The sequence below is a fragment of the Protopterus annectens genome, chromosome 10.part0, assembly GCF_019279795.1.
Source record: "Protopterus annectens isolate FY-2018-M chromosome 10.part0, PAN1.0, whole genome shotgun sequence".
NCBI classification, from domain to species: Eukaryota; Metazoa; Chordata; order Ceratodontiformes; family Protopteridae; genus Protopterus; species Protopterus annectens.
Window position 1 is genome coordinate 1280119604 of NC_056744.1, and position 16198 is coordinate 1280135801.

Below are 16198 nucleotides of genomic sequence, written 5' to 3' on the forward strand. Positions count from 1 at the left end.
CCATTGTTTGATGTTATGGTGCGAGGTGGTGAGGAGATCTTGCGAGTGGGGGAGAAGAGTAATAGTTTAGTTTTATTTGCATTTAATAGTAGTTGGCGACCAGAGAGCCAGTTCTTTACCTTGTTAAAAGTGATTTAGCACAAGGATTGTAAATCTGTGGGGGAGGTGGCAGAGCAGATTAGGGTGGAGTCATCTGCATACTGAATACAAGTTGCATCTGGGATGACTTTGTACAGGTCATTAATGAATATGGAGAATAGGAGGGGACCTAATATAGATCTCTGTGGGACTCCAAGGGTGACTGGTAAAAGGGATGCTAGGTTATCCTTCAACAGTACAGCTTGTTGTCTGTCACTTAGGTAAGAATGAAACCAGTTAATTGCTAGCTTATCTATGGAGAGTGATTTTTTAATGTGCCCAAGAGTGGCTGGTGTTTACCATATCAAATGCCTTGGATAGGTCAAGGAAGAGGGCTGAGGAGAGCTTTTTGCCATTATGGTTTTGATTTATTGTATGAGAAAAGGAGAGAAGGGCTGAGGTTGTACTATGGCAAGGTCTAAATCCATGCTGGGAGGGGGCTAGGAGAGTGTTTTGATTCAGATAGGCAAAAAATTGCTTGTGGATACATTTTTCCATTATCTTAGCCAAGGGAGACAGAATGGCTATAGGTCTATAATTTGAGAGTTCAGTGGAATCTCCCCCTTTATGAAGAGGAACAATGTGGGAGATTTTCCAGATGTAAGGGCTATAGGTTTCATTGATAGTTCTATTGATTAAAATTGAAATGGGGTATGCTATTTCATTAGTAGCTTTTTGGAGATATTCAGCAGGTAGTAGGCCTGCTGAAAGGGTGGTGGGTTTCAGTTTCTTAAGCAGAGACTTAATAAAAGATGTTGGTACTGGATCAAACTTGAAGGGATATTATTATCAGGTGTGGGGTTGGTGGTACTTGGGGTATTGGGAGATAGCTTATTGGCTAGGGATTGCGCGGTTTCTGTAAAAAATGTGTTAAAGGTGTTAACAGTTTTAGGAGGTTGTTGGAGGGTAGTTAAGGGGGTAGGGGTAGTTGATTGGCCTGGGTGGAGGTTTGTTTATGTCTGACCAGAATTTTTGTGGTTGATTTTGGTACTTTTGTTGCAGATTATAGTAGTAACTCATTTTGTCTAGCATAATAGACTTCTTTGTATCATTTCTCAACTGTTTATATATGAGGTGGTCTTTTGGGGATTTAGTGGTTCTCCAGGAGGCCCAAGCTTTGTTTCTGCTAATAATTGCTTGTCTTGTATCATTGGACAGCCATGGTGCTACTTTGTTATTGGTTCTGATAGTGCATTTGGCAGCATGGTTATCCAGGATAGCAAGAAATGTAGAGTTAAAGCATGAGACTGCTTCATCTAGTGGAAGTAGCCATAGGTTGGACCAGTCACATGTGTTAAGTTAATTCTGAAATTTAGTCTGAATAAAGTTCTTACAACTTCTAATGGTTTTAAAGGTAGATTGTTGAGGGATGTCATTTCTTTTTCTGATTATATAGGTCAGGAAGTGATCACTAAAGTCCACAGGTAGGGTGCTTGTTTTATAAATCTGGGGTAGGTTGTTTATTAATATCCAGTCTAGGATACTTCCCCTATTAATACAGTTGCAAGAAGCACTACAGTTCACCACACCACTCTTCGAGGTAAATAAATGCTGTTTATTCCATAAAAAACGAACCCAATACATAAAGCACTAAGCGCTTTCACCCAGTTTTATACCAGGTTTCCTCAGAGTAATTATCTTATGGAGCAGCTTTCCTTAAATACTTTTAAATAATTAATTAACTTTCATTTAATGTGTAAATAATATAATTGTATAATTTAATGCCATAGTAACATAAAATAAGGATCTTTTTTTCATAAACTTCTTACTATTTATGACAATGCCAATAATATAACAAGACATTATTAATTAACATTCAAAAATGAAATAAAATAATTGTTGAACTCGTCCAATCATAAAAATAAAAATAAAAATAAAACCCCCTTAACAAATGCATTAATAGTTACATTTAAAAACACACTGCTGTTACAGGTGTATGGGCTTTTTATTTCTATACTATCTAGAAGGCATATAAAAAACATGTGTATATATATATACATATTCAAAGAAAACTTCTGTCAATGACAACAAACAGGTTTGAAATAACCTTGTGTGAACAGGTCTTAAATATAAAACTTCATTAAAAAGCTTATCATAGAATTTCATAAAATCAATCCTTAAAAAACAAATAAATATTTACACAATAAAATAAATATTAATATAAATATTTAAATATTTAAATATTTAAATAAATGTGTATGTATAAATAGATATAATTACCTTAAAAATTGCTTTTAAAAATAAATGAAGCTTTAAATAGTATTTGATTTCATTCTCAAAAAACTACTTATGGAAATGAAATCATTGATGCCTGGTTTTTTATGTGCATCTAACCTGAACTGCCAAAGGCATTCCTTCATTTCTAGCAAGTTGTTTATATCACCTTCTTTGTTTGTGGTTTCAGGCACTCTATCTATAACAAAGAACAACATTTTTTTGAAATTAGGACATACCATACTGTGTGTATATAGAGCGTTTGTCGTTTTTTTATTTTTAATGTCCCTATTATGCTCATTTATTCGCTCTCTTAGTTTTCTAATGGTCTTTCCTATGTAGAATGCCTCACATGATAAGCAAGATGCAAAGTATATTACTTGTTTGGTATTACAGTTCACGAAACCTGGCCATCTAATGACCCTATTGTATCCAGTTGTTGCAACGTATGGGCCATCATTTATGAATCTACAAGCCTTACAAAAACCACACTTTTTCATGCATGATTTTTTGTTGGCTTCTTTGGATTCAAAAATTTCTTTTAGATTTCTTCCTCTACTAAATACAATAGAAGGTGTTGTACCTAGATGGTCAATTGTTCCATTTGTGTTTGTAAACACACTATCCCAAACCTCCTTTACTATCTCAACTATTGTTTTTGTGTTGTCATTGTAAGGTAGAGTCAAGGAACATGACATATTTTTGTTTGTACATTTTGTTGTTTTCATCCCTTCTTTACCAATTTTTAATAAAGGCTTGAAGTTTTCTTCCCTTTTCTTGAGTATTTCATCCTTCAAAACTGTAATGAGGTCGTCCGGATAATTTCTTTCCGTAAACATTTGGCATAAAAAATCCAACTCTCTGAAAAAAATAGTGTCCTCACTTATAATTCGGGACAACCTAATCATTTGTCCCTTTATTAAATTCCTTTTCTGGAAATAAGGGTGACAAGTGTTTTTCCCATTCTGCTAAAACTGGTTTCATGATTCTATATTTGTTGTTACTATAAAATTCATTGAGGCAAAACCTCTCAGCTGTAGTTAGGTTTTCCTTCTTTATGTTAAAAAGAAATGACATAAAGAAGGAAAACCTAACTAGCATGAAACCAGATAAGGGGGGAGGGGTTGTTATAATGAGCACAGTAGACTATAAAAACAAAATGTTGAATATGCTCAATGATGAAACTACCTATGCCAGATGTTCAAGGTATGATATGGTCAAGGCTCAAACTAAAATTGATTGGCGGCTTTATGAAATGCTAATGGATGGGTGTATTGATAAAGAAGAACATGATTTTTTGGTAATTGAACATCCTATTACACCTAAAGTGTTCGGGATACCAAAAATCCACAAGGATGTAAGTAACCCCCCGTTTAGGCCAATAATAGCAGCAAAACATTCCAAAACTGAGTCCTTGGCACATTTTATTGACATCAGTTGTAAAGAAGTGATAAAAAATATCCCTCACATTTTAAAGGACTCATGGAATTGTTTAGAAAAATTACATGAGAACAGGGAATTGATCTCTCCTGACACTTATTTAGTTACTATTGACATCATAAATCTTTTTTCAGTTATACCCCATGACACAGGACTTGAGTTATTCGAAAAGAGCCTATTGAGGTATGGCAATTACCACACTGTTAAAAGAAGAACACTCACTGATTTTATGGAAATGATTCTCCTCAACAATTACTTTCAACAAGATGGAGAATATTACAAGCAGGTTTCAGGAGCCGCAATGGGAGCAAGGTGTGCACCAGTATATGCTAACTTAGTTTTAGCAGAATGGGAAAAACAACATGTTATTAATTGCACATTCTGGTCTAAAATAGTCCTTTATTTAAGATTTCTGGACGATATTTTGTTAATTTGGAAAGGCGACATTGAAGAAATTAAGGATTTTATTAAGTACTTGGAAAATACTACTTCATTTCTAAAGTTTACATACAATATAAACAAAGACAAATGTGAATATTTAGATATTGAATTATACAGAAAGAACGGAACAGTTGAATCCAACATATTCCGCAAGAAAACTTTTTCAAATTCTTATCTACATTTTAATAGTTGTCACCCTTATTTCCAGAAAAGGAATTTAATAAAGGGACAAATGATTAGGTTGTCCCGAATTATAAGTGAGGACACTATTTTTTTCAGAGAGTTGGATTTTTTATGCCAAATGTTTACGGAAAGAAATTATCCGGACGACCTCATTACAGTTTTGAAGGATGAAATACTCAAGAAAAGGGAAGAAAACTTCAAGCCTTTATTAAAAATTGGTAAAGAAGGGATGAAAACAACAAAATGTACAAACAAAAATATGTCATGTTCCTTGACTCTACCTTACAATGACAACACAAAAACAATAGTTGAGATAGTAAAGGAGGTTTGGGATAGTGTGTTTACAAACACAAATGGAACAATTGACCATCTAGGTACAACACCTTCTATTGTATTTAGTAGAGGAAGAAATCTAAAAGAAATTTTTGAATCCAAAGAAGCCAACAAAAAATCATGCATGAAAAAGTGTGGTTTTTGTAAGGCTTGTAGATTCATAAATGATGGTCCATACGTTGCAACAACTGGATACAATAGGGTCATTAGATGTCCAGGTTTCGTGAACTGTAATACCAAACAAGTAATATACTTTGCATCTTGCTTATCATGTGAGGCATTCTACATAGGAAAGACCATTAGAAAACTAAGAGAGCGAATAAATGAGCATAATAGGGACATTAAAAATAAAAAATGACAAACGCTCTATATACACACAGTATGGTATGTCCTAATTTCAAAAAATTTTTGTTCTTTGTTATAGATAGAGTGCCTGAAACCACAAACAAAGAAGGTGATATAAACAACTTGCTAGAAATGAAGGAATGCCTTTGGCAGTTTAGGTTAGATGCACATAAAAAACCAGGCATCAATGATTTCATTTCCATAAGTAGTTTTTTGAGAATGAAATCAAATACTATTTAAAGCTTCATTTATTTTTAAAAGCAATTTTTAAGGTAATTATATCTATTTATACATACACATTTATTTAAATATTTAAATATTTAAATATTTATATTAATATTTATTTTATTGTGTAAATATTTATTTGGTTTTTAAGGATTGATTTTATGAAATTCTATGATAAGCTTTTTAATGAAGTTTTTTATATTTAAGACCTGTTCACACAAGGTTATTTCAAACCTGTTTGTTGTCATTGACAGAAGTTTTCTTTGAATATGTATATATATACACATGTTTTTTATATGCCTTCTAGATAGTATAGAAATAAAAAGCCCATACACCTGTAACAGCAGTGTGTTTTTAAATGTAACTATTAATGCATTTGTTAAGGGGTTTTTATTTTTATTTTTATTTTTATGATTGGACGAGTTCAACAATTATTTTATTTCATTTTTGAATGTTAATTAATAATGTCTTGTTATATTATTGGCATTGTCATAAATAGTAAGAAGTTTATGAAAAAAAGATACTTATTTTATGTTACTATGGCATTAAAGTATACAATTATATTATTTACACATTAAATGAAAGTTAATTAATTATTTAAAAGTATTTAAGGAAAGCTGCTCCATAAGATAATTACTCTGAGGAAACCTGGTATGAAACTGGGTGAAAGCGCTTAGTGCTTTATGTATTGGGTTCGTTTTTTATGGAATAAACAGCATTTATTTACCTCGAAGAGTGGTGTGGTGAACTGTAGTGCTTCTTGCAACTGTATTATTAGTCTTCTACTGTTCGTTTCTATTGGATACTTCCCCTATTGTTAGGCTTATTGATTCTGTTTGGGGAAGATATCATCTGGGAGAAGCCATACAAATTTATATGGGTGAAGGGGAAGTCTAAAGAGCAAGTATTCCAGTCAGTATTAACATCCCCAAGAATAATAGGTTCCTGGGGGCAGTTAGTGGACAGCTATTGGAGGATACCCTCCAAGATATTTGTCTTGTCACCTGGGGGAATATAGATATATACAATGTTTATAGATTTGTGTTTGTTGATTTGGACCTTTGTGATGAGTATTTCTGCATTGTTAGTAAGCAAGGCATTTGGAGTACTAATTTTGGATACTTCCAGAGTGGATTTATACAAGATGGCTACACCCCCCCCTTTCTTAGAGATGTGATTAAGTCTTAATATATTGTACCCTGGGGGTATAATCTCATTATCAATGGTAGTAGGCTTGAGCCAGGTTTCAGTAAGGCATAGTACATCAGGGGTGTGGACATCCAGGAGGGCATGTAAATAGTGAATTTTCTTGTTTATACTTCTAATGTTTAGGTGACACACTAGGAGTGAGTTGGAAGCATTATTTGAGTTTCGTAGGCTAGTAAGGGTGTTATTTGTGGGGCTGATAGTAACAGGTGGGGTTGGGCCTGGGTTAGGGTGGATATCTCCATCCACTGTGAGGTTAGGTAGTAATCTAATAGCAAGTTTATGGAGTTTTGTGGTAGTATTTAGTTCTAGGGTTAATATGTGTAGCACAAATGGGATGTTGAGTTTTTGAATTAGAAGAGTTTGATGAGAGGTGGGGTAGTGGTTGGTTAGAATTATGTGGCTGATTAGTAGTACTGGTTTTGGTTCTAGGCTACTGAGTGCCAGGGAGGTGTTGATATTCATAGGCTGTGAGAAGATAGAGAATTATAAGTGGGGTTATTAAGCAGTAAATAGGTTTTGATTTTGAAGGTGTGTTAAAAGTATGTGGAGGCATTGTAGGGGTATTTAAGTAATGCTTGTTTAAAATAGATTTGGGGTGTTTATAATTAGCATATAGTGAGAGACTGGAGAGAGTTTGAGTAATAGGGTTGGGTCCTATGAATGACTGGTTAATGCTGATTGTTTCTGATGAGTGGGAGTGGTGTCAGATGAGGGAATGTGGCAAAGTGGTAATAAATGTAAGAGTACTGCAGTGGGTGGGAACTGGGGGGGCAGGGTAGGGTATTTTTTTCATACAGAGAATGTAGAAAAAAGAGGCAAAGGGCAGGTGAAAAGGAAGAAATCAGAACTGAATGTGGAAGGACTGAAGAACGTTATTGTAAGAAAAGAGAACAGAAAGAAAGATGTTGGCAACATGGCTTAAGCTGTAGCTGTACAAAGCCAGCTGGACGAGAATTGTATGCTTGCAAATCTAATACACAATGAAAACAGTGAGATTAGTAAGACTAATGGTGATGAAGATCATTCCATTGTAACAACTCATACAGAAGATATTACTGTATTAGAAGTTGAAGATTCTTCAGATCTGGTCGGAAAACATATTCTTGTAATTGGAGATTCTATTATTAGTGGAAGCAATACTTACATTTGCAGAGAAGATAATGAAAATTGAACAGTGTTATGCTTGCCAGGAGCAAACATACAAGATGTGAGACAAACCTTGGAATGCCTTAATGAAAGAAAGTACAGATCTGTTTTTATTCATGTCTATACAAATGATCTCATCTGCAAGGACTCTCTGGTTGTAAGTAGGGAACTTACAGCTCTTAGATAGTATAGCTTGTACTGGTGTCAGGACATATTTTTCACAAATCACATATAGAAAAGATAGTCAGGTCACCATGAAAAGATTTTTGGGAAAATACCTACATGGAAAAATTGGACCATTTAAAAAAATGGAAATGTGCAGAGCATCCAAGCCTAGTTTTGGGCACACATGTTCAGACAAGATGGCGTGCATTTGTCGAGATCGGTGCAGATAATTTTTGCAGCAGATATTTTGTAATATTTGATAAACACTAGGCAGGATTTTTGCCAGGTCAAAAATTTAACAGTTCACTGATAGCAACATCTGATGCATCTCTGATGGTTGTTAATGCTAGGAGCATTAATAATAAAGTGCTGTTATTGGAAAATTTGCCACATTTCCACAAGATTGATGTTATTGTTTGTGAAACACGGTTAAAGAACAATGATTGGAAACCAGACATTCTAACAAAAAAATCAGGTGGAGGAGTTATGATAGGGATTAAAGATGGTTATGAGAGCTATGATATTACATGCTCACTGATAACACCAATACAATATGCTGTATAACTGTGGCAATAAAGACAGCCCTGGAACATATAACAATTGTTGCTATAGGCCACCAAAGTCAAGTGCTGATGACCAAAAGAATTAATGCATTGTTTTGCATGAAACACAGGAGGGAAGAATAATATTAGTTGGGAACTTAAATTTACTAGAAAGAGATTAGAATAATATTGATTGAACAACATTAGTAAAAACTAGAAATAAGCCCAGTCCTAGTCAAGGTGGTGAAAACAAGGATCCCTCAGTAGATCTGAGGGTAACCGATGGCTAAATGTAGAGAAAATATGCACTTGCCTGTATTGGAGAGAGAAAATTCTGAATTATGATTGGTTTTGAGGTGCCAATGGGTAACGACCCTCTGTGGCAGTGGGTGCCTCCTTTCATGTAGTCCTAGGTCGCTCCTCATTTCAGTATTGGTTTCAAGTTCCTGTAGGAAGTAAATCTGTAGTCCTTAAGCTTTGAATGAAGACAGTTGCTCAGTCCAGTGTTGTGTATGTGGTTTTGGATGGGAATGTGTTTTGTTTGTTGATTGTGGTGTGTGAAGTGTATCAGGTTTGGTGTTTGTGTACCGTCGGTTATTTCGTTATCGGGTATGTGAATTTTAGTTTGGTACTGTCGGTTATGTGGTTTCGGTGATTGCGTTGTCGGTGTTTTGGTGTTTCGGTGAAGTCAGGTAGAACCATGATATTACATGCTCACTGATAACACCAATACAATATGCTGTATAACTGTGGCAATAAAGACAGCCCTGGAACATATAACAATTGTTGGGCATGTATAGGCCACCAAAGTCAAGTGCTGATGACCAAAAGAATTAATGCATTGTTTTGCATGAAACACAGGAGGGAAGAATAATATTAGTTGGGAACTTAAATTTACTAGAAAGAGATTAGAATAATATTGATTGAACAACATTAGTAAAAACTAGAAATAAGCCCAGTCCTAGTCAAGGTGGTGAAAAACAAGGATCCTCAGTAGATCTGAGGGTAACTGATGGCTAAATGTAGAGAAAAATATGCACTTGCCTGTATTGGAGAGAGAAAATTCTGAATTATGATTGGTTTTGGAGGTGCCAATGGGTAACGACCCTCTGTGGCAGTGGGTGCCTCCTTTTCATGTAGTCCTAGGTCGCTCCTCATTTCAGTATTGGTTTCAAGTTCCTGTAGGAAGTAAATCTGTAGTCCTTAAGCTTTGAATGAAGACAGTTGCTCAGTCCAGTTTTTATTATGAGTTTCATTATTGGCAGATGAATACTGCTTAGAACATAAAGCTTAGTGTTTGCAGCTGCATGGCTTACAAATAGGACATGTCAAGTATCATACAGCAATTGGACAGGTGAAATTCTTGGTTACAGTCAGGGTGTCCCACAGGGCTCTGGCCTAGGCACTTACTTGCTTAGATTGTATCTTTCAGACCTAACTTTTTCATCTGAGGTGTTCTACAGTCTATAGGCAGATGACCTGAAACTGGGTAAACTGATTACATGTGTTACAGATAAGGCGTGTCTGCAAAAGAACTTGTCTAAATTGACCACTGGGGCACAGGAGAATAATATGCTGATAAATACATAAAAAGTAAGCCTAAGAGATGTGGGAGACATAAACTGAAAGGAGTATTTAATACAGCATACAGTGATTGAAACTGTAGATTCATTTAAGGACCTGGGTATATGGGTAGATCCAGCTTTGAGTTTTGCTAATCATATCAACCAATTAGTTAATGATAGTTACAGAACTATAGGCTATATAAAAAGATTTATAAAATCTAGGAAATCATAAATGATGACGTCATTGTTTGTTAGTTACATTAGACCCAAAACTGAATATGGAATGACAATATGGAAGCCTTATAAGAAAACAAGCATGAATAAACTGGAAAGAGCACAGCAGAAATACACCAAGAACATTCCTGGACATGAAAATTTAAGTTGTTATGAAAGACTAAAATATCTGAACTTGTACAGAGTCACTTACAGATATCTATGAAGAGATCTTATTCAGATATATAGGGCATTTAGAGACAACTATCTCTGGGAATGTTTGAGATGATCAAAAAGTACTGGAAAATCATCAGACAATCTATGTAGATGGTTCTATAGGAATGAGAAGCATACTAATTAGTTCTTTAAAACAGTAGCTGATGCATGTAATAGACTACCAAATTACATTAAAGCAACTACTAGTTTAGATATTTTTAAGAACAGCCTGGACACTTATTATGAGAACAAGAGTTTTGGTATATTGGTAGGCTAGAAGGGCATTAATGGCCGTGGTTGAAATATTAGTATGCATGTATGGAAAGAATCATCATGGACATGATAAATGAGGACATAGGTCACATGTAAGTGCTGGACCCATCACAGTTCAGCTCTGTTAAAGCTATTAAATCTGGTAAACTTTTTTAGAGGGCCATCAAAGTATTGGATGAAAGTAAGACTGCACTCACACCTTACCTTGACCTGGCCACTTTTGATACATTACCCAACTCAGGCTTTATAGACAAGCTCACTGATTTAGGTATCGACCCTTTCATCACACACTGGATAATCAACTGGCTCAATAATAGGACCCAGGAGGTCAAAATAGGTGAGGTCACCTCCACCAAGAGGCCAGTCCTAACGGAGTGCCTAGGGCTTCGTACTGGGCCTGCTCCTTATTGGCATATATTTCTCTGAAATGGAAGCAAATGCTGAAGGTTTATGGCTGACTAAGTTTGCAGATGATTGCAAGCTGTGGGTTATCATCAACTCCCCTGCAGGCACTAGTATTCTTCAAGAAGGTCTATCTCTGACAAACAAATGGTGCCAAAGCCATGGTGTTAAACTCAATGCAAAGAAATGCATAATTGTACCCTTTTGGGATTTCAACCATCCTGGCTAATTACCATGTAGATAATATATTATTTATTTTATTTATTTATTTTCATTTGTAAATCGGGTAATGTCCAACTGGGCCAGTAGCCCTTTTTCAGTGGAGACCCAGGGAGAAAAGCTCCAAGAAAGATTACAAATAGTTTTTACATTTGACATATGACTATTACAATGATTGCAGAGCATTAAGTAATACAAATAGAAATACAATTGCATGGTTCGTAACATGGTTCATAGGTTGGCACTAGGCTATTGGCCCTTGGGCCTATACAAGCCTAGTCATAACAATTCCTTGGCTATTTCTTCCTACACTATTTACTTCCCTGGACCCCTGTCTAGCAGATTGACTGATGTGATCCCCAGGGTGAATTTCCTTTCTCCCATCCAATCGTCAAGGTTCCTTTTGAAGATGGCCAAAGAGGCGCTCTGCTTGACATGTTTGGGCAGTCTATTCCAGAGTCTGGGGAGTCTCTGGGTCAGGAACCTATCCCTCCAGCATGTTTTGTTTATTGTGATGACAAGGTTTAGATCCCTGGAGCATGTAGCTCTGAGGGATTGGGATTTCTTTAAGTGTAGCATGTCCAACAGCTCTGGGTTTGACATGGCCTTGTATGTTAAGCAGAGATCGCCTCTGAGTAGACGATATGCGACAGAGTATAGCGGTCAGTGTAGGGCATCTGCTTTAGGCCTGTGATTCTTTTAGTGAGGTATTTCTGCGACTGTTCCAGTTGTTGCAGATGTCTTCAGAGGTACATACCAAATGGGGCATTGTAGTCTATAATGGGTCTAATGAGGGATGAGTACAGTGGGACAATGACCTCCATTTTTCTGGATGAAAAGCCCTTAGTGATGAGGTGTGCCACACAGAAGGATTTCCTGACTGTTGTGGTGTTGTGGTTATTGAAGGTGAGACCACTGTCCACCTGTGTCCCTAAGTCTCTTTTCACACTTTTGGTGTTTAGTGTACTGCCACCTTTGTGGTAATTCACAGGTACATGTTTTTTTCCCAAGGGGATAACGATACATTTCTTGGGATTGAGTTTGAGCCCATGGCTCTGGCAACAAGCATCTGTTTCTGTAAGGCCCTTTTGTAGAGTATCCACATCATTTGGGGATTCAATAATGGCTCCCAGTTTGCAGTCACCTGCAAACTTTGTTAGCCAGAGTCCCTTAGTACTGGCATGTACTTCAGAGAAGTAGATGCCAAACAAGAGCGGTCTCAGGACTGAACCCTGAGGTACTCCACTTGTCACTTGTCTGGAGCTGGATTTGGAGTCGGCTACTTTTACAGTGTGGGTTCTTTCAGTAAGCCTGTTGGCAACCCATCGAGTGATGTAGGGATTAATGCTCAGATTAGTAAGTCTATCTATGATTACAAAGTGAGGGATGGTGTCAAGAGGCCTTGGCGAGGCCCAGATAGACTTTGTGGACTGCCTTACCCTTGTCCACTGCTCTGGAGACTGATTTGAAGAAGTCAATCAGGTTCAGGAGACAAGATCGACCCTTTATGAACCCAAACTGGATGGGGTCCAGTGTTTGAAGGTTGCCAATGTCTTTGTTTATAAGTTCCATGATAATATGTTCCATGGCCTTGCAGATCAGGCTCGTCAGACTGATGGGGTGGTAGTTCCCGGGATCCAAGGTGGATCCCCCCTTGTGGAGTGGGATAACTGTAGCTGTGGGCCACTCAGTGGGCATGAACCTGAGGTGTGTCTATGATTAAACATGACACTTAGGTGAGGTGCCAGTTCATTTTGTATTTCATGTAGTACACAGCCCGAGATGTCATCTGGTCCCATGAATTGTGTATTCTTAGTTTTGGAGAGTGTGCTTTTTACCTGTGTGGCCATTATTACTGGAATTTGGCAATCGTCCAGTACTGAGATGGGCCATTTACGGGGTGAGAGGGGGGTGAAGTTGGCACTGAATTGATCTGCCAGGATTTTGGCAATATCCTTGTGATCAGTATATTTAATGCCATTCTGTTGTAGCTCAGAGCAGATCTGAGCATTGCCATTTAGATTCTTGACATAGTTATAGAATGCCTTGTGGTTGTCTTTGGAATCTTTGGCAATTTTATTTTCGTAACTAGCTTTGGAGGATTTTATGAGGGATCTCAACTTCTTACTGAGGCTGGTAAGGGAGTTTTTTGCATCCTGAGATTTCCCTCTTTTCTGCAACAGTTTCTTTCTTTTGTTGTAAAGTTTGTTTATGGCAGGGGGACCACCAGATTGGCTTCCTTTTTTGGACGAGAGTATCTTGGTTCTATCTGGGATGGCACGATTCATGCATAAGTGGATGTGCTCGTACAGTTCCTTAGTGTAGGATTCGGCAGTCAAACTTTCAGTTCCTGTCTGCATGGGTGTCATGAAGTTTGTCAATTCTGACTTGAGTAGCATGAAGTTGGCTTTGGAGAAGTTTTTTATGGATATTTCCTTTCTGGTGGGTGGGGGTGGGATGTGGATGTTAAGGGTGATTATCTTATGGGCAGACCTGACCAACGAGAGGGTGACCATAGGTGTGGAGTATTGACTTCCCATGTTGGTAATGACCAGGTCTAGGATATTGGAGCCCCTGGTGGGACTATGGATTAGTTGATCCAGGGCGTTGGAATTTATGCATTCCAAGAATCGTTGGGCAAATGTGTTGGTACACGAGTAGTTTTCCCAGTTAATGGCAGGGTAGTTGGAATCACCCAGTACTAGGGTGTTTGGTTGTATCTTAATATTTTCCAGTATGTTTAGAAAGGTGTAGTGAGAATTTTGGAGCATGGTGGGGTATCTGTAGAAAGCTACAATTTGGATTGCAGTCTTACCTAGTGTTAGTTGCACCTGGAGAATTTCAGATGCATTGTGTTGGGCAACTAGCCTGGTGGTGTGAATATCCTTGATGAATATAGACACTCCTCCACCTTTAGTGTTTCAGTCCTGGTTTTGGTGGCCGAAAAGTGTGGTAAGAGTTGTAGCCTGGTATTGCAGGCATGCTCTCTGGAGCCTTAAACCAGGTCTCAGTTACTGCACAGATATCGATGTTCTCCATTTTTAGGAGTGCCTCGAGAAAGTGCATTTTGAGGTTAGACTTCTAGCATTGAGTAGCATTACCTTCAGAATTTGCATGCATGTACCTGTTACGGTGGTGGTTTTGTCCTTTGAACTTTGCCTAAAAAAGGCACTATAAGTGTGGTAAGAGCCTTAGCCAGTAACCCAAATCCCAGGGGTGACAGGTGCAGACCATCTCTGGCAAAGCATCGTGGTCTGTCGATCATGTCGTCCCAGGCAGACAGATACTGGATCCCCTTTGAAAGCAACCAGAAGCTTAGCCAATTGTTGAAGTCAATCATTTTGTCCTTATATTGTGGTATTATTCTGGGTGAAGGCAGGATGCTACTCAGGGCTAGGGTCATACCTGCCTGGGCCACATAATCCAAGAACTCTTCCATGTCTCTTTTCATGTAGACCAGGGAGGTACATCTCAAGTCATTCACTCCAACATGGACAATGACAGAGTCATATTTGTACTTGTTGTGGAGTGACTTGAGTGCATGCGTTATGTGGCAGATCCTGGCACCTGACAGGCAACTGACTGTAATTTTCTCCTTGTTCAGCCTGGTGAGTGGGACATCAGTGTACCTGACTATAGAGTCATCTATGACTAAAGTGTTAGGTATGTTGTCTTGCCTTAGGAGCTGTTGCTGGGTAGCACACTGGTGTTGTGAGCTATGTGACACTCTGGTTGTAATTGGTGTTTGTGTTTCAGCTTTGGGTGTCCTTGTTGCTTGAGCAGATTACAGTTAAGGGCCTCCGCATTTAATGGTGCTGTCTGTGGGTGTTAGTGGTGTGGGTTTAGAAGGGCTATGTGTTGCTTGAGGTGTAGTACGGATGTTAACTTTCTCCTCTTGACTGTCTAGCACAATCTTGGGTGGAGAGGGCTTTGCTTCCAGTTTGGCTATGTAAGTGCATCTCTCACAGGTTGTAGTGTTGAGTGCTAGGAGGACAGGGTTGTCTGTGTACATGAGGCAATTGCTGCATTGCCCCAGTATGCCCAGATTCACCAGGTGGACAGGAGAAATCACCAGAAGCTGACCATTGGACATGCCTGGTTTGGTGCTTTTTTTGTAAAGTACATGAGCTGTTTTCCCTTGCCTTAACAAGGTACTTTGTAATGATAGGCTGTTTAGTGCCTACAATTAATTTATCCTTTTTAACAAGGAGAGTTAAATGCTTGTATCAGTTTAAGGCTTCCTAGTGCTTTCCAGCAGGTATTAGAGCAAGTGGTAGTCACAGGGATGCTTAAAGGTAAGTTGAAAAAAAATGGTTTATCCTAAACACTGCAGTGTGCACTAGATACATTAGATATGAAAGTAGGTAACACAAGTTTTACCTGTCTAAAAAGTTAAGTTTTAGTGGAGAGTCACTATTTTTAAAACAGCAAGATAGAGTGAAAGGGGGTGGTCACTAATAGAGTATCAGTGGTAGTCATATCAAACAGTAGATAAACAAAACAATATAAACAATGGGCAAGATTCACGAAGCCTCCGTGTAAGAGTTACAAGGCTTACACGGAGGTTGCAGTTAAACAGTGTGATGTCAGCATGCCATGCATATTCGTGAGGGCATGCTGACTCACACCCAAGGCTAACACGGTCCGTGTAAGACAGTAGGGGGCGTGTCCATAGGGTGAGCCCTGCAAACGGACTTGCCCCCAGAAGAGTAACAGTCCCAAAAGTAAACCTTCATGACAGAGTCCGTGTAAATGTCAATAAACACAACACAACACATGCCCCCACAGACTATTAACATAAAATGTAAAAATGAACATGTTATATATTTTTTTATAACTTTTAAAGATGTTTGCCCGTGAGTGCGCTCGTTTGCGCGGGCGTGCCCGTCACTAAGCCACAGTTAGCAGTCAGTGGAAAAGCATATAAGA